The 22,038-nt window shown below is 36.2% G+C and overlaps 1 pseudogene; it reads left to right on the plus strand.

Annotated features, from left to right (window-relative positions):
* The window catches only part of LOC149201261 (FRIGIDA-like protein 1), a 124,391-nt pseudogene that overhangs the window by 80,098 nt on the left and 22,255 nt on the right, over nt 1-22,038 (plus strand).

Consider the following 22,038-nt stretch of genomic DNA (forward strand, 5'->3'; position numbering starts at 1 on the left):
GGATTCCCTATCCTTGATGAGGATACAACATTAACAATGAAGAACATCTCACCCTCTATTCTCCCCAATTTTCATGGAATAAGAAGTGAAGAACCAAAGACATTTCTCTTTGAATTTGAAGTATTATGTAGATCATATGACTATCTACATGATGCTCAAAAACTAAAATTGTTCCCTACCACATTAAAGGATGCAACATTAAAATGATTTATGAGTTTAGAGACAAACTATATAAGGACATGGGCACAAATGAAAGATACATTCTTAGAGAAATATAAGGATTATTGTATGCCTCATAACATCAAAGATGTAGTCTTCAAAATGGTACAAAAAGAAGATGAGAATCTTGAAGACTTTGTGGAAATATTTGTTTAAAATATCAAAAGGGAAAAAATGAATAATCTAGATAAGGAAACTTTGAAAGATCTCTTACTCAAATACATTAAAGATGAGTGGATAGATCTTCTCAATTTAATGGGAAACAAAGATATTTCTCAATTACCATTTGCAGATATCTGTGATCTATATGTACATATTTCAAGATGTAAACCAAGAACTGGAAAAAGTTCAAGTGATCCTCTTTTGTCAAGAGTAAATAAATTTGCAACCAGGATAGTAAGTAGGGCACAAATAGGAAGTTTGTTTAATAACTTTAAAAAATACGTTTTAGGGAGTCTCAGTGAGAAAATTAACACCCTTAAAATACAAAACAAGCAGAAAACTGAAAATGTTGCATTATCCATCTTTTGTCCTAGGTGTAGAAAGAAACATGCTCTAAGAGAATGTCCTTTAGATTTAAAAAGCATAGAAACATGTGTTATATGTGTAGAAAATCATGATACAAAAGAATGTCCCTCTATACCAGGTCTTAAGGTTGTGTTTAGTGAAGAAGGAATGCCAAATTAGGTAGACCCCCTTTACTTTATTTCCAAAAGACCATGGAAAAATCCTCAAACAAATCAAACTCAAGGTTTTAATCCTCAACAATTTGCACAATATTCACAAAATAATTGGAATCCACCTATGCCATGGAAGCCTTGGGCTCAACCACCACAATCTTGGAATCAAGGATGGAAAAATCCTTATGGAAGATATTCTCAATATCAACAATATCTGCCACCTTATCCAAATTTTCCACCACAATACTTCCCTCAAACCAACCAGTTACCTCAAGCTCAAACTCAAAATGCAAATCCACAACTTTCTTTGCCATTTTCACAAAGACCAAATCAATTACCCGTTCAACCACTTCCAAATCCAAACAATAAAACTTCACAACTTGTTTACAACTTAGAAGGAAAAAATTCTCAAACTTATATGATAACTCCATTAGATCTGAATAATGTTCAATTAAGATCTAGTAGAGTATTAGAAAGGAAGAAACCATCTGTTGTTATTCAGGAAACATAAAAGAAATAAAAAGAATTCAATTAGTTGGGAAAATTGTAGATATTATGATGCGGAAGACAACAATTTAGAAATATTTAGATCTAGGAAGCCCCATTGTAAAAACACACATCAATGGAACTGAAATACCAAACACTCTTATTGATCTAGGAGTATCCATAAACATAATGAGCAAACAAACTATGGATAAATTGAAGCTTCCTAATCTTCAATACACACCAACATTGTTACAATTAACAGACACATCTGTAATTAAACCCGATGGTGTGTTAGAAGATATATACGTATCCTTAGATTCTTGGGAATATCTTATTTTTCATGATTCTAACCCCCAAGAATAATTTAGGAGGACATCCATTAATTTTAGGAAGGCCATGGTTCGATACAACCGATGTCTTTATCAGTTGTAGATTAGGGGACATGTTTATCTCTGATGAAAGCTCGACAAAGAAATTTACAGTGTACCCACCTGCAAAAACAATGATAGAAGTGAAAAATGAAGAATGGATGGATGAAGGTAATGATATACAACTAGTTTTCACTATTGCACAAATAAATGAGGAGGATCAAATTTTAAATTCAATAGAAAATCAAGAACCCTCTTTATATTGTGACGATAGTTAAAATTTTCAAGAACAATGAAATATTGAATATCTATCTTCTAGACCAATGTCTTTACATTCTATGGAAAATTTTGGAAATTCTTCAATAGAATTTTTTCCAGGAAAAACCCTGAATGTCAATGAAAACTTGGGAGAATTATAGAAAAAGAATCTTGCAGAAATATTACAAAAACACTCTTTTGCATATGCATGGGAATATACTAATATGAAAGGAATTGATCCTAAATCATGCATGCATCATATCTATATTGAAGAAAATTCTAGACCAGTTCGACAACCACAAAGAAGAATGAATCGAAACTTAAAAGAAATTGTTAAAGAAGAATTGCAGAAACTGTTAAATGTAAATTTCAGCTATCCAATATCAGGCAGCCAATGGCATTCACCCCTAGTAATCATTCCTAAGAAAAATGCAAAATGCAAAGTATGCATTGATTACAGAGAATTGAATAAAGAAACTTTGAAAGATCACTTTCCACTTCCTTTCATAGATCAAGTTTTAGATACATTAACATGGAAGAAATATTTCTCATTTTTGGATGGTTTTAGTGGGTATAATCAGATTCAGGTAGCACCTTAAGATCAAGACAAAACCACATTCACCTATCCATGGGGGACTTATGCTTACCGAATAATTCATTTTGGATTATGCAGTGCTCCAACAACATTCCAAAGAGCGGTACTAGGATTTTTCTTTGATCTTATTCATGATTGTTTGGAAGTGTATATGTATGCTTTTACAGTTTATGGAAATTATTTTCAAGAAGCACTTGAAAATTTAGAAAAAGTTCTCATAACATGCATAGAAGAAAATGTTTCATTAAGTCATGAAAAATGTTTTATGATATTTAATGAAGGAATTGTTTTAGGTCACCATATTTCAGGAAATGGAATTAAGGTAGATTCATCTAAGGTAGAAGTTATTTCCAAATTATCAATCCCAAGTTGTCAATGAGATGTTAGGAGTTTTCTTGGTTTTACTGGATATTATAGAAGATTCATAGAAAAAGTTCACAAAGATTGCATCTCCACTCTTCAAATTACTCACCAAAGACTGTGAATTTAGTTGGAACTATGATTGTCAAAAGGCTTTTGAAACTTTGAAAAAGAAGATCTCTGAAGCACCCATCTTAAAATGACCTAATTGGAAATTTCCTTTCCATATATCAACTGATGCTTTAGATACAACTCTAGGAGCTGTGTTAGGAAAAAAATACCTCACTCCTTATGCCATTTATTATACCAGTAAAAATTTAACTCCTGCAGACCTAGATTATACTATAACTAAGAAAGAATTTTTATCTATCATTCATGTCATTAATAAATTTAGACATTAAATTACTAGCTATGAAACTAGTTAAACTAGTTACTAATGGAAGAGTAACAAGATGGCTATTACTGTTAAAAGAACTCAATATCACAATTCTAGACCGACCTGGAAAAAAAAACACAATTGTTGACTTCTTATCTAGAATTCAAAATGTTAACAATGATGCACCTACAGAGGATAAGTTTACTGATGAATATCTTTTGCAGTGTCTACTAAATCACCTTGGTTTGCAGATATTGCCAATTATTTAGTTTCAGGAAAGTTACCCTCCTATTTGTTTCCTAGAGAAAATAGAAGAATAATCTAAACAAGCGCTTCTTATTCATGGACAAATGAATAATTATACAAGATAGGACTAGATCTCATCATCTGAAGGTGTGTAAGAGAAGATGAAATGCCTAAAATACTTAAAGCATGCCATGATGAACCATGTGGAGGTCATTTTTCTAACAAAATAACTTCTTATAAAGTCTTCTCTTAGTATATTATAGGCCTTCCATTTTTAAGAATGCCAAGGAATATGTTAAGAGGTGTGATAATTGTCAAAGAAAAGGGGAAAATGTTCCTTCAGATGAAATTCCACTACAGCCTCAGGTACTCATCGGACCTTTTGAAAAATGGGCTTTGGATTTTGTTGGACCAATTAATCCATCTTCAAAACAAAACAAAAATATTTTCTTGTATGCACTGATTATGTTACTAAATGGGTAGAATCTAAAGCATTTTATTTTGTTATTGAAAATGTTGCAGTTTCATTTCTTTTTGAGGATATTTTCACTCATTTTAGTGTCCCAAGAGAAATTGTAACAGATCAAAGAAAGAAATTTACATCCAAAGTAGTGCAAAAGATAGTGGAAGAATACAAAATCAAGCATCGAAATTCTACTCCATACCTTCCACAAGAAAATGGAAAAGTAGAGTCTACAAACAAAGTGATTGAAGTAATCGTCACCAAGACAATTCACTTTCACAGAAGGGACTGGGCAGAAAAGCTTCCAGAATCTTTATGGGCCTACCATACCACATGGAGAAACAATACAGGACATACTCCCTATGAACTTGTTTATGGGAAGCAGGTCCTATTTCCAATTGAGTTCCAGATTCAAACCTACAAGACAACAGTCAAGTTGGGACTTGACTTATCAAAAGCACAAAAGCAAAGAATGGGACAACTCAATGAGCTTGATGAAATAAGGAAAGATGTTATCCATAAGACTAGTTTAGTCCAGCAACAAAGATCCAAATGACATGATAAATACATCAAAGAAAGAAAATTTCAGCTAGGAGACTGGGCATTACTCTTTGATTCAAAGTTCAAAAATTTCCAAGGAAAATTTCAAACTCACTGGCTTGGGCCTTATGAGATTGAAAATGTTTTTGATAATGGAGTAGTTAGAATTAGGACTATTGATGAAGAAAAAGTTCCTCTCCTAGTGAATGGACATCGACTTAGGATCTATCACAAGCCAATGACAAAGGAGGAATTTGTAAAAGTTTTCCAGGACAACTTTGATTTGAAGTTGGTTAAGAAGAATTCTTCTTCTTCTCCACCTTAAAATTTTCTTTTTCATCTATATATATATATATATAATATGTATAAACATAGAAACCAACAATTGTGGCATGTTTGTGCATAAAATTCAAGATGAAAACCAAGAATTCTTGGCATATTAAATTTTCTTTGTATTCCATTTTCTAAAATTCCATTTTCTTTTATCCCTTTCTTTTCAAAAATAGTAAATAGCTATAGAATCATTGATTTTCTGCAGCTCTGATGACTTTCTCCAGCCAATGTGACAGACACCTTTGATCATGCAATTAAAGGAATGATTGACTCCCTCCACTACAAGGTACCTGAAGACAACATAAAAGGCAACCAAAGGTATGAATTTCTTTAATTTAATAATAGGGGTCAAAACATTACATATATGAATTGTAAGACATAGTACTACCAAAAAATCAAAATCATTATTGCAAAGAGTTGGTCGTGTCATGTCAAATCTTGCATAATCCACCATTCACTTATAATCATCATCGCTCATATCCTGATCCATTGAATTGGCCGCCCAAAACATAAGCATGAATGATCTTAACAATTAGATTCTGCCTCATTCCATTATACCCTCACTACCTATGCTCTCATTGTTCCATCACTCACACTCTCGGCCTCTCCACTCTAAAAACCCTACAACGCCATCCTACCCTGTAAAAAAAAAAATTGTGAAACAAAGCTTCTCAGCCATGGGTGTAATAGTTAGAACAAAACCAACAGGAAATAAATTTTTGGAGGGGTATCCACAAACAAAAGAATTAATACAAAAATCACAGTGGCTCGAATTTGTAGAGAAATTCGATGGCTTCCATAGAGAAGTGACCAAATCCTTCGCCATGGCCTTTGATGGAGTCGAAGTGGAGATAAGGGACATCAAATTCACAGTGATAGAGTCATTTATAGCCAAAGCCACTGGACTGCCGCAGATTGGAGAGAAATGGTTCAAGAACATAGGTATTGAAATAGAGGACTGGAAGGTTTTCCTAAAGAAACCAAGCATGGACACCACCATTTTCAAGAAGGGCATCCCAAGCACGACATTGAAAAGTAAGTGGAGGAACCTACTTCTAATAATCCAAAAAATTGTTACCTGCGAAGGAAGGTTTGGATGTATGTTTTTCTATCATATTCGGCTGCTAATGAATTTTCTTGAAGAAAATGAGATAAACCTTCCATATTTCTTGTTGAATAGTCTTAGAAAGATGTCAGGAAATGTTTAGAGGAGAATTCAATTTATAGATAATACAATCTATCACCATGGTCTAGTCAAAATACTTTTTGAATTTCATCTCAGAAACATAGGTGATAATTGGGAGAGTTTTTTAGTAAGAAATCACTTTCAGGAAGAAACTCATGGGTAGCCAAATAACAACAAAATTAAGAGGGGAAGGAAAAGGAAAATTGATAATACACAGGAACAAGAACCATAATAGCCACAGAAACTGTCAGAAGATAGCATCCCATTTTTAGAAGTTTTAGAGAAAATAAACAAAAGAAATGTTAGAAGAAAGAAAGCTAGAAAAGAAACAAATATTTCATTACAAGCAGAGAAGCCTAAAACAGAAAGGAAGAAAACTCAAAAGACCCCTATTGTAGCTTTAAGAAGGAGTACCAGACTCAACTCAGAAAAAGGACTACCCTCAAAGAGCACAGAGCATGTCAGTATAGAAATAGAAGAAAACTCAAAATTCGAAGAAGAAGATTTAGGAACTCCTCCAAGAGTTTCATCTCCAAGGGTTTCGTCACCAAGGGTTTCACCACCGAGGGTTTCATCACCAACTATCACATCACCTCCTCAGAGTCCAAGATGAAGAACACCAAAGATTGATCTGGTGCAGCAAGATATCTATGATTATATTGAGTCCTTGGAGAAAAGGGACGCAACAAGAACATCAATTCCCATTCAAGAGGAAGAAGAAAGTCAGTTTAATGAGCCACAAGAACCTCCAGTAGTCAAAATATTGAAACAAGAAATCTTCAAACTGGAGACATTAAACAGGTATATCAAAAATGAAAATCAAGCCTTGAAAGCACATAATGAAATTCAAATAGCTAAGAGTGATAACCTCCTCTTACATCTAAGTCTGTGGTTTAATAAGAACAAGAAACTAAAGAAGAAAAACAAGGCTTTACATAAACAAGTTATAAACTTGAAATACAAGATCCTCATGAGGAAACAAAGGATGGAAATTACTGGAAAGAAAGTGAAAAAGATGAAGTTGGATGTACTGGAAGAAGTGTCCAAGAAAATGCAGTAGTTCAAGATATCAATTTTGTAGTTTTTATGAGGACATACAAAATCTTCAGCGTGGGTGAATGTAGAGTTCCATAACTGTTTTTTTTTTACACCCTTTTTCCACCATTTTCCTTTTTTTCATCATCATTATCAACTCAATAAAGGTAGTAAATCATAAATTCTAATAAGGTAATAACTCTTACATGTCTTACTTTTCATATGCATTAATGTTCCTTATTTTTATATTAAAGCATGCATTAGCTACAAAATTATCATGATTCTACAGCCTATTTATAAATTTGCAGCTACCTCCATGGTTCGCGGGGTTCTGGTGCACTAATGAAGCAACTAAGCATATGGGTAGTTGAAGATTGATCCCCTCATGGATCTCCTCCTATTCACTCGAGCCGATTCACCAAAGGAATCACACAATGGCACGGTCAAAGATACAGGTCAACACGTAGCAGCAAGAGTCCAGGCACAATATGTTTTCTCCGTTTGCTTTCCAAATAGCAAATCGACGAAATAACACTTTTCCTGTCTAAGTTTCATATTTGAATTAGGATTGAACAATATACCTATAGGCATAGAAGTCTCAACTGATTGAGCACATATTTTATATAAATATATCCTCTGTAAACAATATCAGGAGGAAGTATTAAGTTAATCGTTGAAGAAATTGTGAACCAGACCTTCGTTCTTGTGTTAATTTGAAGTTACCTTTCTGATTCAATGCGTATGTGATTGTGAATCATACCTATTGGATGCAGAGGGCCCCTACAAACAGTCAAGGTTTTTAGTTTATTTTCATTTCATTGTTTTATGATTGTTATTCGTTCAATTTCTTTTTGTTATCATTACATTTTAGTTTAGTTACTTCATTGTTTTCAATATTTCGTATAAACTCAGTTATCTCATTTATCATTTCGCATTTCGTTTATGCTTACAGTCTTTCAAATAGTTTAGTTCTTCAATGCTTTTTCGCTTCATTACAGTTACCCTCTTCATGCTTTTTAGAATTAGAATTTATATCACTCTGCAATTTGTAATTAGAAATTTCTTTCATGCTCTTTAAAATCAGAATTGTATATATTTCATAGACAAGCTTTTGAATTTCAATATTATGTCTCATAGTAGCAAGTTGTTTATATAGATTCATGATTTTAGGATAAAATAACATAAGACATTTTAGAATGATACTCAATTAGACATGATTTGATAAATTAATTTAACAGTTGTTTAAATCCCATTTGTTCTAACAGTAGCTTAACTTCCATATATTAATTTGTAGAAATTTAACTCTAATAAAAATCTAGATAACAATGAAAATCTCAAAACAAACATAATCATCATCTTACAAAATGAAAGAGTAAGCTTCTCGCATATATAGTGCACCTTTATTTCATAAGTTTACCAACTCTGATCGATAATTTATGCTTGAATTTAAGAACATTAAACTGACCAAACAAAGAGAAAGGGAGAGAGAGCAAGGAAGAGAGAGGAGAGAGGTATAGAGAGAGTAAAGAGGGAGGGGAGAGAGAGATAGAGAGAGAGAGAGATGGATCCAACCTAGATGTGGTATATGTATATAAAACTAACCTAGATCCATCTTAACCCCAAATCTATCAAGCACTGAGAAAGATCAAATCTCTTACATCTCAAGAGATTTGATCCCTTGAATGCTTGATAGATCTCAGGTTAAAATGGATCTAAATTGATCTATAAAAACTTATATGATAATAATATTATATTTTAAAAATATTTCCTCACCCATTCTCATAAAAATTAAATAAATAAATAAAAATTTGAACCAAACACTCATTTGTAAATCTCTAAATCTCTAAAATCAAAGATATAGGACGAAGATTTTAGGGGTTTAGTTTTTATTTTGATTTTTTTTGTTGATGGGAGGTGGATGAAACCTTTCTCAGACTTATTAAAAGATGCAACCCAGTTTAATATTCTAATTATAGTGGTGGAATGTGTTGATATTCATATGTGTTTTAGGTTCAAACTCTCAAGCTCAGTCCACATAGGTAATCTCACTATTTCATTCTCCTTTTGTGTAGGTATATGCTTTTATTTGTTACTTACAGTTTGGAGGGAAAGGTCTATGAAGGGAGTCACTCTTTCCTTGGAGAGACCATGCAACCATGGTCATGTTTACAGGGTTGAATGAAATGCTTGCCTCTTTTCATACAACAAGAATCCAAACCTTACAAAAGTGATGAAACACAAACAGAATCCCAACGCAAGGAAGCAAGAAGGCGTTGATAACCATGCAGCTTAATTCCCTAGTTAACCCCCAAAAGAAATTGAAGATCCATTGTATGTGTCCAGTAGCAACTTCAATCTTGACAGCCATGAACCTAGCACCCTACAAGAGAAACTAGACGCGCAAATCATTCCTGGATCTACAATCCCATTCTTTGGCCCTATTGAATTTCAATACCCAATGGAAGGAGCTTCAAGATCACTTTAATGAGTTGTAGAAGCTCATGCAGAAGCGCTTCGAAGAGCTTACACGAAAGAGGACAGAAGATGAAAGGGAGAAAAAATATTCTACAGATAAGATCATTAGAAACCCTAACAAGACCTTGGAGAAAAATTGCGCCTCAGAAAAAACTGGAAAAACTAATAAGATTCCAGAGAAAAAATTCACCACAGAAAAAACAACTAGAAACCCTAATAAGACATCGAATAAAAATTCCACCGCAAAAAATAGCACTGGAAACCCTAAGAAGAGCCTGGAGAAAAATCCTATCATAGAAAAGAGCATTTTAAACCCTAGTAAGACCTTGCCCGCCCTAAATGATGACATGAAATCACTCTCGCAACAGAAACCTCTATCTAAGAAAATGGATGGTGAGGGCCTCCGTAAATTCTTGGTCGATTCTAGCAGTGAGGTCACAAAGATCCGTAACGAAGCCCCAACAACGCTAAGGTGTGTCGCGGACCCTACCAAGCTAGTTCTATAGACCCTGAAGGGCCTTTATCCAGATGACAATTACAGGGAAAATAATACAATCCTTCAAGCAGAGAGACAATTCTTTCATTTTCTTGTGTAATCCCTGCCTTTTATATTGTCACTTGGAGAGGTGTTGTCGGAGGCACAAAATGATGCTCAAAAATTGCTACTGCATGGAAATCTAAACTCAACCTCGACATTATGATTTCTCTTGGGGAGGCAAATGTGTTCTTGCAGTTCTGACTTTATTATGGAATTTCGAAGGAATTTCAGGTTGACGATGTCCTTTCTGTGCTAGTCATTCACATTTCCCATCTCTCGGAGGCTCCCGATCTCTGGCCTGCACTTCAAATCAGTCACAAGATGCCACGTTGGTGGAATTTACCTTTTTTTCCTTTTGTTTCAGCTGGCCTTTAGGTTCAGTTTAATTTTTGTATTTAGGTAAAGTTTTCTCAGGGGTTACATTCTTAGTTCATACTGTATTTTTTATATGTAAAATAACAGTTACACCGTTCATTGGCAGCTAGGGTTGGAATTCACTATTTTTTTGTGCTTTAATATGTTTTTCCCATGTTTTGTATTGGTTTGTTTCTGTCATTAATTGTTTCTAATCTTCTTTACTTGAGTCAAAATGGGCTTCAACTGAGAGAGTCCAGATTCTTCTTCTTCGTCGCATCATTAGGTGAAAACTGATAGTGTCGCAGCACATCATCCTTGCAAAGTTTGGAGCTCAGCCCTTTCAGCTTGAGATGATCTTTAGATTGGTTTCATTCTTGCATCATGTCCAGGTCTTGGCAGACACGATAAAGAGTAGGGATCAATATCCTTAATTGGAATATTGCTCTTCTGAGAATATTGCACATTCTACTACCTCAGGCCAAACCAAATGTTGGTTTACAAGAGTTTAAAATCTCTTAGAGTCAGTGGGAATTCAGTTGGATCATCTCCCTCCTTTCTGATATTCCTTAGATGCTCCTGGTCACCTTTTACTTACTAGACAGGAGCTAAACAAGATCATGAAGGAGGACATCTACAGGAAATTCATCCAGGTCACCTGGATCAATCCTCTAAGAGGATTGCGCCCAAATATGGACTTCCACACTGAGCACTTTTTGGAGTTGAGAGACTAGCTCATTGTTCAACCCCAGTATACGTTTCACCACTCGATTCATGCTCTTCGCATTCCTCTAGGCCAATTCAGAGTAGGTTCTCATAGACTTCGGGTAGAGATGGACCACCAAATGGATAGAATAGATAGAATCTTCCACGTATTTCATTTACAAGAAGTGGAGACCGAGGTGTACTTCATTCTTGGATGCCCTATCTACTACGAGATCAAAGGAAGGTTTCATTGCTTGTTTAGAGATTCTCGGACCCTCGCCAACTTTTCCAAGTATCCCGATCATAGATGTTTGGCCCTATATATGCAGAAGGCTCTTAGGTTCCAAGAGCATATTCTTCATCCTCCCATTAGACCAGACCCCACACATAGGATCAAGAAATTTTTCAAGGTACTACCTTCAAACAGGGTCACCAAGAGATCGATTGATACTAGTACATATGCAGACTCCAAATTAGTGAGGATTTGTGGGACCTCACCCTTTCACATGAGAACTCAGCAGCAGTTTCGTCTCAGATCCATTCCTGGGAGATGGACTAGGTCCTCCAGCATTCAACAGTGTGTGAACCCCCCAAGAAATGATTTAGTGGGTAGTCTGCACTTTCCGTCGACTCTTCATCGAGCCAACAAACTTTGTTGATTTTCTTCAGTGTTATTCATTCAGTGTCAAATGTTAGGAGAGATGGGTCTGATCCTCAGACCTATTATCTCCTGGATCTTCTCCTCTAGGGCCAGATGTTGATTTACTTCATGCATTGTATCTTTTATAGGAGACCATTTGGTTCTCCCGCTTTGTATATACATCAGTGTACTCAACAGTCCCTTTGACCTACTCTGTGGTCATTAGTTGGACATAAATAAAATTATCTTATCTTATCTCTTCTGTTCGACACCTAGACTTCTTAGATCTAATATATTTTTTACTTTAGTAACTTCTTTCATATATTCTTTATCTCTATTTTTCTTGCAACCTTCTTTTGTACTTTGCTTTAACTAGAGTGGAACACGTTCTATTTACCCTTGATCTTAGAATTGATCTAGTAGTTGCCATTTCATTTCCACATTTTGTTACCTAGACTTTTGAACTCTTTTAGTCTCATTGACATACTTTTTCCATCACTTCTTGTTAGACATTAATGAACTTATTGTTGGAAATACTGAGAGGGTGTGAATCAAAATTTCACTTCAACTAGTTAATTTTAAGTTCACATAATATTGATTATCATTAGCATTAGTTCAAAACATAAATCAGCAACACCATTAAACAATGCACAACATTAAACACTGTCGTACACGAGATTTTTAGGTTATGGGAGAAAAAACATAGAATACTTTTTATATAGGCCTTATGAGTACATCAATAGGAAGTTTCAACTTCCTATATTCTCCGACAACAACTAGAAGGAGGCTCCAAACCCCTGATTTATCAACTCCCACTAAAAGGATACTCTAACACCCTATTTTACCAACTCCAATTGGAAGGATGGTCCACCGCCTTGGTTTTATTAGCGTTCACTGAAATGATGCTCCAACACCTTGCATAGGCTCCAACTTGCCCTAGCACCACCTTACTACCCTGAAGTGTTCTTAGGTTCCAACCTAAAAGAGACTCCAATCTTCAGCTTGCACCACCCTGCCACCCTGCTCAAGAAGCCACCACTTACACTGAAGGTTCCAACTTTCAATTCACCACAATGGACCATGTTTCATAATTTCCAGACTGCATCCACCAGTGCTCAATATCAAAATATCAAAAAAAACTACTGACTTTGTCAGTTTACAACACTGGCACAATGTCATCAACAACGATAACAACTTCTTATGCTCAAAAGATCAAACCCTAGCTTGAACAATCCAAAAGTACTCAATACTCTTTTCTCAACACTTAGATTTGTTGTTGATCAACATGTATATATGTTGAAAAACCCTAGCAACATATAAAAACTAACTCATTGTATTCAACTATCCTTGAACTACCTCTGAAACAACATATCAAGACAATACTTGCTCATGCAACTGAAACCCTATCTCAAAAATCAACAACATTCTCTGCTCAATAATACACTTTCACTATCATACCCGGACAACATCAACATTCTTTGATAGATAAACTTGTAAAAAAATCCTGAATATTTTGGCCATAATTAGCAACAAACCCTGACTACTTCAACTCAAGCAGAAACCTTATCAAAAATATATTATAATGGTAACAATATAGCGCATATCAAACACCTAATTTGAATCTTTTTCTCATGAGTATACAAGGTACAATATATCAGTACTCAGTTTGAAAAACTCATGACATTCTTTTACAAATTCTATTAGAAATTTGTAATACCATCACAAGATGCATTGTTGTTCAACAATGCATCAAACCTCTGCTACAATTTCTCCTTAACCATTACTTCATCCTAGCCTTGAAACTATTTCAAATATGGCTTTTCATTTACTATGAATGAATGTTACAAATTTACTTCTTGCTTTAGTTCTTTCATTGAAAGGATTTGAAATAGGTCATGTTCCAAATCACGCAAAATATGTGACACAAAAGGGGTGTATCGGATCAGTGAAGTTCTGGCCAAAATAATCTTCAACAAAGGAAACTACATGTCTCACAGATCTACATCTAGATGTACCCTTAGATGAAATGCACTTATAAGATTCTCCATAAGGTTGACCTCAAAACTTGTTAGGCTTCAAATTCAACACATGATTGGTATTTCACCCAATAGCATGGCTTTCCAAATGTCAATTTCGGATTAGGGCTCAAAACCCTTGTCACAATATTCTTAAATTCTCTCTTGGAAATGTCTTCGATAAGATCTCGAATGCTTTATTTTTGTAGTTATGGTCGTTCTTCATAATATTCATTTGCACTTATAATGATGAAATATAAATTATATTTGTAAAAGGAAATATTTATTGACTTTTATATTCAAAAGAAATATTATGAAAGACATGTTTTTCATGACCTTTGCAAAAGAAAATTTGAATTTTTCAATTTATACTTGTGCCTCCACAAGTGACCAAGTCGGCGCTCCAAGCTATCATGTTAGCCTGCCTAGCGAGATACCCATTTGCATCACCTAAATGCTATAAGTAGCCTATTCTCTCTCCTCCAAGGACACACTTTGGATCATCACACATATCTCTGTTCTAAGCGAAGAAAGAGAAGGACTACACGGCCAAAATCAGAGGGAAGAGATATGTTTCATTTGACCTTGCTATAGTAAACAAAGGAAGCTATGTTCTAGACAATTTTCTATGGTACATATTCTAAGACATAGTGTGAATTTTTAGGCAGGGTTGCAGAATGAATTTTGGCCCTCTTGGAGACCTTCTTTCTATGGTATATTTTTGTGGTATAGTGCGAAGTTTGAGGCAGAGTTGTAGGATGAATTTTGGCTCCCTTGGAGACCTTCTTGCAGAGCTTATGAGGACAAAATTGTGAACATTTGTATTGGATATTGTGGAGGGTTGTCTTGACTCTTGGTGGATGGACATCTTTCTGGTTAGGTAAATTTGATGTATCTCTTGTTGCATTGATTATATAAGGAAAAAGTTGACAGGGTTTTTCCCCCATTGTGGGTTTCCCTAAGGTAAAATCTTCTTGTCTCTTTGGGCATTGTGATCTTTATTGCTATATTGTGCCTATGGTTGAATTTATGAATGTGTAATCACTTAAAGATACATTGAAAGAGCCAAATAATCACCTACATTGGAATTAATTATCAAGTTTCAGAAATAAGTACTTACATCTTTTGTACTTAAAAAAAAATCAACGTTGAAGTTGGGTTGGATTGGATCTTAATGATAGGCTTTAAACCGGAAAGTATGAACCTCATATTTTGCTACAATAGGACCTATATTAAGCAACCTTCAATGTTTCAAACTATATCAATGAATGAGATATGAATCCATCCTTTTATATTGCCCAAGGAGAAAGCTTAAGCTTGTAATTAATCAACACTTACAGGACTACAATGGCCATAGAACCCTCTTCTCAGTATAAATTGAACCAACTCTTAAAATATGCAAACAATTACCTCTGAAGTTTGTATATACCCTTATCAAAATGTGAAATTACCTTGAATCAGGCCTTCAATTTAATTTGATCAAGAAAAGGGTCAACATACATTAGCCATGGATTGAATCTTGTTTTAATGCTCTCAAATTAGGTCTCACGACAGGTCTAGACTAGGGCATACAAGGAGGTTTCCTTTTCTATTTCAAAATTGGAATCATCCTCAAAATAGTGCAAGGTTCCCAAAGTATGCTTCCTTTGGAGGTTCCTAATGATGAAGCCTCAACAAGCATCCTGTTAAAATTGACAACTAGGGCCAAATTCCACCTTAGGACAACTCATATGATGGAGATGAATATTGCATTGGATTTCTCTTTTCGAGATGTACACTGTTGATATAAATATCATCTCATTCTGACAAGCAGAAATGGAATTTTGAATTTATTCTTTCTCATGGTCAAATTATCAAGGTTGGTCTCAGTCAAATGTAGGCTCATGAAGCCCAATGGATGTGTCTCCTCACCCTCAACGAATTGTATAAATAGGAGTGACCCTTCTCTCATTTGGACATCACTCATCTCATCACATCATCTTCTCTCTCCTTTGTTGATTGGTTCATACAACTTGGAGGCTCTCTTCTTCACATGTGTGGAAGGAAGGCAAATTTATGGCTTGGTTTCGGAGGCTGAAAATTTCAAGACTAGAGCATGTGTTGACTATCAGTATTGACCAGCATTGACTTTTATTTTGGGGGCAAAATTTTCACTTTTTGCAGGCCGCATTATTTGGCACGAATTTTGAGGTGATTGGGGATTGTTTGATCGAGTTGACTGTTGCATTGACTTTCTAGTTTGACCACATAATTACAACAAACTTTGATTAGGTTGACCAAGCTTGTTTTGGGTTGACTTTCACCCTCTTTGGGGGTTTTATTCTTCTGCTGTTGACCAAGTTTATTGGAGGATGTTTTGGGGCAGCTTTGACCACCATTGACTTTATTGTTAGGGTTGCATTGACTGTTGTTTTGGCAAATTTGTTTTGGGCATGTATTTCTGATATTTGTACTCTCTCTCTGCTGAACTATTGAAGAATAATAAGAATATTTGATCAAAGGGTTTCCCCACATTGGGTTTTTCCCCTAGCATCCACCACATCTTGTGTCCTCTTGTCATGGCTTGTCTTTTGTATATTTTTTTAATGTTCTATCTGCATTTACTGCCAATGTGTATAAGTTAATGTGATTTCTACTGAAGATAATTGGAAATCGTCATTGGGTTGATAAGAAACATTGAAGTAAATTGTGTTAAAGCATAGAACATACCATTGTTATCTGAAATTAACATGAGATCAGAGCTCAGGTGAAGACAAAGCCCAAGAAACAGTGAAGCAAAGCAATCACTAAGGGAAGTTGTTGGACAAGGACTTGGAACTAGTCCCAATGACGACTACATCTTTCTTCAAATCCGAGGACAAACTTAAGGACAAATATGACTATCATGCATGGAAGATGAATTTGGATTTGACATTAGAAGAAAATGATGCAATGGAATATGTCAAAGGAAGAACAACAGAGCCTCCTTCAAATGCATCTGCTGCTATAAAAACCAAGTATAAGAAAGGTGATGTTAAATCTAAGAAGATTATTGTTGATTCCATTCATAAGCCTTTGGTTGCCTATATTTTTTATTTGGAAACATCTAAGGATGTATGAAAAGATGGTTGGGATGTTCAAAGTAAACAATGCAAATCAAATTCTCTTTCTCAAGAACAAGCTAAAAGATATCAAGATGGATAGAGGAGAATCCATCCAATCATACTTCATAAAGATTACCGAGATCAAGAATAATCTCCTATATATTAGTGAAGTCACTAGTGAGCTCTCTCTTATTGCTCTTGGGGGCCTTACAATATATTGGGATGTGTTCAATACTACCATCCTCAACAATGGTAGGATTCCGATATTTGATGAACTATTGTCCAGAAGCACTCAAGAAGAAATAAGGATGATGGAAAGAGACAAGACCTCAAATGGAAACAATCATATCACCTTATCCACTCATTCTAAGAGAAGGAACAATGTTGGTCCAAGGAATCAAGGACAAGGGTTCACACTAAGATTCAAAGAAAGAAGGAAAGGAAGGTGCTTCAATTACAACAGGTTTGGCCACTTTGCTAGAGAGTGTCCTCATAAGAAGGATACTCCAAGAGATGATGACAACAATAACAACAACTTCAAGGGAAATGGAAATCAAAGGAACAACAGGACCACATGTTCAACAACAAAGGAAAGAAGAATGCTCCTGCTACTTAAAATGGAAATGGTTGTCCTCCCAAGAAGTCGAGAAACTCCAGGTATGAAGAAATTAATGTTGTAAAGAAAAAATAATTTTATCTTATTTCTGCCCTCTCCGCTGCCTCTCATCCGAATACATTGGACCATTGGTTGATTTATAGTGGTACCTCAAGGCACTTCATTGGGTACAAAGAAGCTCTCTCAAACTTGGTTGAAAATAAGACAAATATGGAAATTATACTTGGGGATAATGCCACTTATCTCGTGAAAGGAATTGGGACTGTTACGCTTCACTTAAATCAAGGTCAAACCCTGCACTTACAAAAAGTGCTATATGTACCTGATCTGAAAAAGAACTTAGTTTCTATTTTTGCGATGGAAGACAAAGGTTTTAAGGTGACATTCATTGATGGGAAGGTTTGTGTTTGGCAAAGGAACCCAAGATATGCATTCACTCTTGGATTCAGGGTTGAAGATCTTTATCAAGTTGGAGTAAGTCTGTTGGGAGAAATGACTTGTGATACTTATCTTCAATCCGAATTATGGCACAGGATATTTTCTCACCTTCATTTCAAAGCCTTACCTGATGTAAGGAAGATGGTCACATGGATGCTCGAATTCAACTTAAATTATGAAGGTGTTTGTGAGGGATGTGAAGTTGGAAAAAAAACAAGTGGACCATTCCCCTCAAGTGAGACTCAAACCACTTTTACTTTTCAATTGGTCCATTCTAATCTATCAGGTATGTTTCCCGTGACATCTTTGGGTTGATATTTGTATTATGCTATTTTTGTGGATGACTTCTCTCGCAAAACATGGATCTATTTCTTAAAGAAGAAGGATGGAGTATTCAAGTGGTTCCCCTCTTTCAAATCCCTAGTCAATAATCAAACAAGGAAGAAGATCAAAATATTGAGGACTGATAATGGTACTGAATATGAGTCAAATGAATTCAAAGGCTATTGTAGAGAAGCTATAATTAATAGGGACACCACTACCGCATATACTCCTGAACAAAATGTTGTTACTGAAAGGAAGAATCGTACTATCATAGAAGCCACCCATGCCATGCTACATGATCAAGGTATTCCGAAGTTCTTATGGGGAGAAGCTACTAACCCCGCTGTGTATGTCCAAAATCGATTCACACATCAAGATTTGGACTTCAAGACACCTGAAGAAGTTTTCACCGATAAGAAACCTGATGTTTCTCATTTTAGAATTTTTGGTTGTCCCATATATTTTCATGTGCCAAAAGAGAAAAGAAACAAACTAGATGCATCTGGGAAGAAAGGAGTGTTTGTGGGCTACAATGAAACTTCAAAGGCATATATAATATATGTGCCTATTCAAAAGGAAGTGGAATTAAGTCATGATGTCACTTTCGATGAATATTATGCTCTTAGAAAGATCTGAGATCTTCCTATTCCTAGGAAGAACAATGATGATGTTGATGCATAAAAGTAGGATGAACCTCCGTCCCCACCTCCTAGTGAGCCCTCTACTTCAAGAAAAAGACCTTTGTGGCTCAAAGATACTCTTGAAGATGATGAGAAACATATTGCACCAAGGGGGACATTTTGTGAAAGAAAGTAGCTAAATAGGTACCAATGGTACGTAGCTACCATGAGTACCATTGTACAATCTAAGCCTTGTACATTCGAAGAATCCGTGAAGCAACAGATTTGGAAGGATGTGATGAACGAGGAATATGATTCGATCATGAAGAATGATGTCTGGGATGTGGTTCCTAGACCCAAGGGCATGTCAGTGGTCACTTCGAAATGGCTCTACAAGATTAAACATGGACCTGATGGGAGTGCTAAAAAGTTCAAGGCTAGATTTGTAACTCAAGTCTTCTCTCAAAAGGGAGTATACTATGATGAGATATTTGCACCGGTTGCCCGATATACCACCATCCTTTTGATTATATCCCTTGAATTATATGTGGAACAACCCGAGGGGTTTGAGGTCCAAGATCATGATACACATTTATGCAGGTTGAAGAAAGCCCTATCTAGGTTGAATCAAGCCCCTAGGGCTTGGTATGAGAAGATCGATAACTATCTTATGAAGTTGGGATTTACAAGGAGCGATGCTCACTCGAACCTATACTTAAAGGTTGAAAAGGGAAAACCTCTCATTCTGGTCCTTTATGTGGATGATCTCTTTCTAGCAGGTGATGTCCCTCTCATTCATTAATGCAAGAGGGAGTTGGCTTTCGAGTTCGATATGAAGGACCTAGGTTTGATGCATTATTTCTTAGGGTTGGAGGTTTGGCAAAAGCCAGGAGAGATTTTCCTTTCTCAAGGAAAATATGTTGGGAAGCTACTTGAGAGATGTGGGATGTTAGGCTGTAAGTCTGTGACTACTCCGATGGAACTCAATTTTAAGAAGCTATGTGGAAGTGTCGCTAGGCCCATATTGGAAAACCCTACTGAGTATCGTCAACTTGTGGGGGCCTTGATGTTTTTCGTCAACTCCCATCTTGACATATGCTTCGTTGTGAACACATTGAGTCAATATATGGTCAAGCCTCATCACATTCATTGGATTTCTGCCAAGAATCTCTTGAGATATCTACATGGCACAATCCACTATGGATAGATATACACTGTCGGGAATTTGAGGCTACATGGATATATATATGTTGACTGGGATGGAAGTGTGGTGTATCTTAAGAGCACGTCTTGGTGCTGCTTCTCTTTGGGGTCTGCTTCTATATCTTGGATGAGCGGGAAGCAAAAATTTGTTGCACTAAGCACCGTCGAGGCCAAGTACATTCTTTGAGTATGGCTTGTTGTGAAGCAATCTGGTTGAGGAAGCTCTTCAGTGAGATATTTTAGCACGTGCTAGATAGCACCGTGATATTCTGCGACAACTAGAGTGGGATTAATTTATCAGAGAATCCCATATTCCATGACCACTCCAAGCACATTGATATCAGGTACCACTTTATCCAGGATATGGTAAATGGGGAGCAGTTAGGCTCCAACATATTAGAACAGATGAGAAAGTTACTGACATTCTCACAAAGCCTTTGGGGAAGGTAAAATTATTAACCTTCCAAGAGAGACTTGGAGTCATGGAATGACCCTTCTATGAGGGTCCCATATGAGTTGGACATAGAGCTCTAGGAGCTCCTCAGGGAGTGGGGTACTTCTTGGAGCTATGAGTGACCATGGGGTGAGTGGTTCACCTTCCCCTACACAAACACATGCATGTAGGGTGAGTGGTTCACCTTCCCCTATGTTTGAAATATGCATAATATGAGTGGTTCACCTTCTCCTATGGTATATGAGCAAGATGAGTGGTTCACCTTCTCTTGTTGATGCCCTAAAACACATCCTACGCATAGAGTTCGAGACTCATGGGAAGTACCTCTCATCAGGCCAATGAGTTGGGAAAAGATGGTTAGGGACCATAGCACTACCGATAGATGCATCGTGTATTGTTGTACTCCCTATGACTAGGATGCATGGTTTCCAACAACTTGATCTGGGATCAAGGACTAAATTTTTTCAGTGGAGAGTGATATGATCTTATGTCTCACTCTCGATCAATTATTCTTCATTATTTCTGTAGGTTTTAACCCTGTACAGAAATTACCTGCATACGAATTCTTAAACAAAGAAAATAAACAATGCAAGAGCATAACCCATAAAACACATATGCATAGAGATTTTTCCCTGGATCCCAAGACCGGGACTACCAACTTGATTTTTCATTATATTCCTTTCAATGTTACAATACATATTTATACATGCCGAAGCATCCAATACCATGGACCGAAAACCATCGCGTCCAATACCATGGACCGAAAACCATCGCGTCCAAAAAACATGTGCGAAAATCATGCACAAAACCATAGGTGGGTCCGCCCAACCTAACATATGGTCCAAAACCAAAATTTTCGGGGGCGCTGCCCCGGACCCCATAAAGTGGGGTTACGGGTGCCCTTCAAACCCCCTATTAACTATGTGGAAAGAATATAACACAACCCAACAATCTCCCACTTGTTGTTTTCTTTCCACAGGGGGCCATAGGAGAGCTTAGTCATTTTTTCAGCCCTGAGATTCCCATTGCTTCTCTACACCAAGAGAACTTCTCAGAGCTCACAAATTTTGTCAATGCATCTGCAGTATTCTTCAAAGTGTCCACCTTTACCAGCAACACCTTTCTGTCTTCTATCATATCCCTCACAAAGTGATACTGAACATCAATGTGCTTTGTCTTTGAATGATAAGCAGGGTTCTTTGCCAAGAAAATTGCACTTTGGTTGTCACAGTCTATTCTTATAGCTCCCTGTACTAACCCCATACTTGAACACAATCTCTGCAACCAAACTGCTTCCTTGCTTGCATGAGTGGCTGCCATGTATTCTGCCTCTGTAGTTGATAGTGCCACTATAGATTGTTTCTTACTCATCCAACTGACTACACCTCCAAATAGGTTAAAACACATACCCACTTGTAGATCTTCTCT

This window comes from Pinus tabuliformis, chromosome 2_1 (assembly GCF_031772625.1).
Source record: "Pinus tabuliformis cultivar Carrire ecotype Pingquan chromosome 2_1, CPIR1, whole genome shotgun sequence".
NCBI lineage: Eukaryota > Viridiplantae > Streptophyta > Pinopsida > Pinales > Pinaceae > Pinus > Pinus tabuliformis.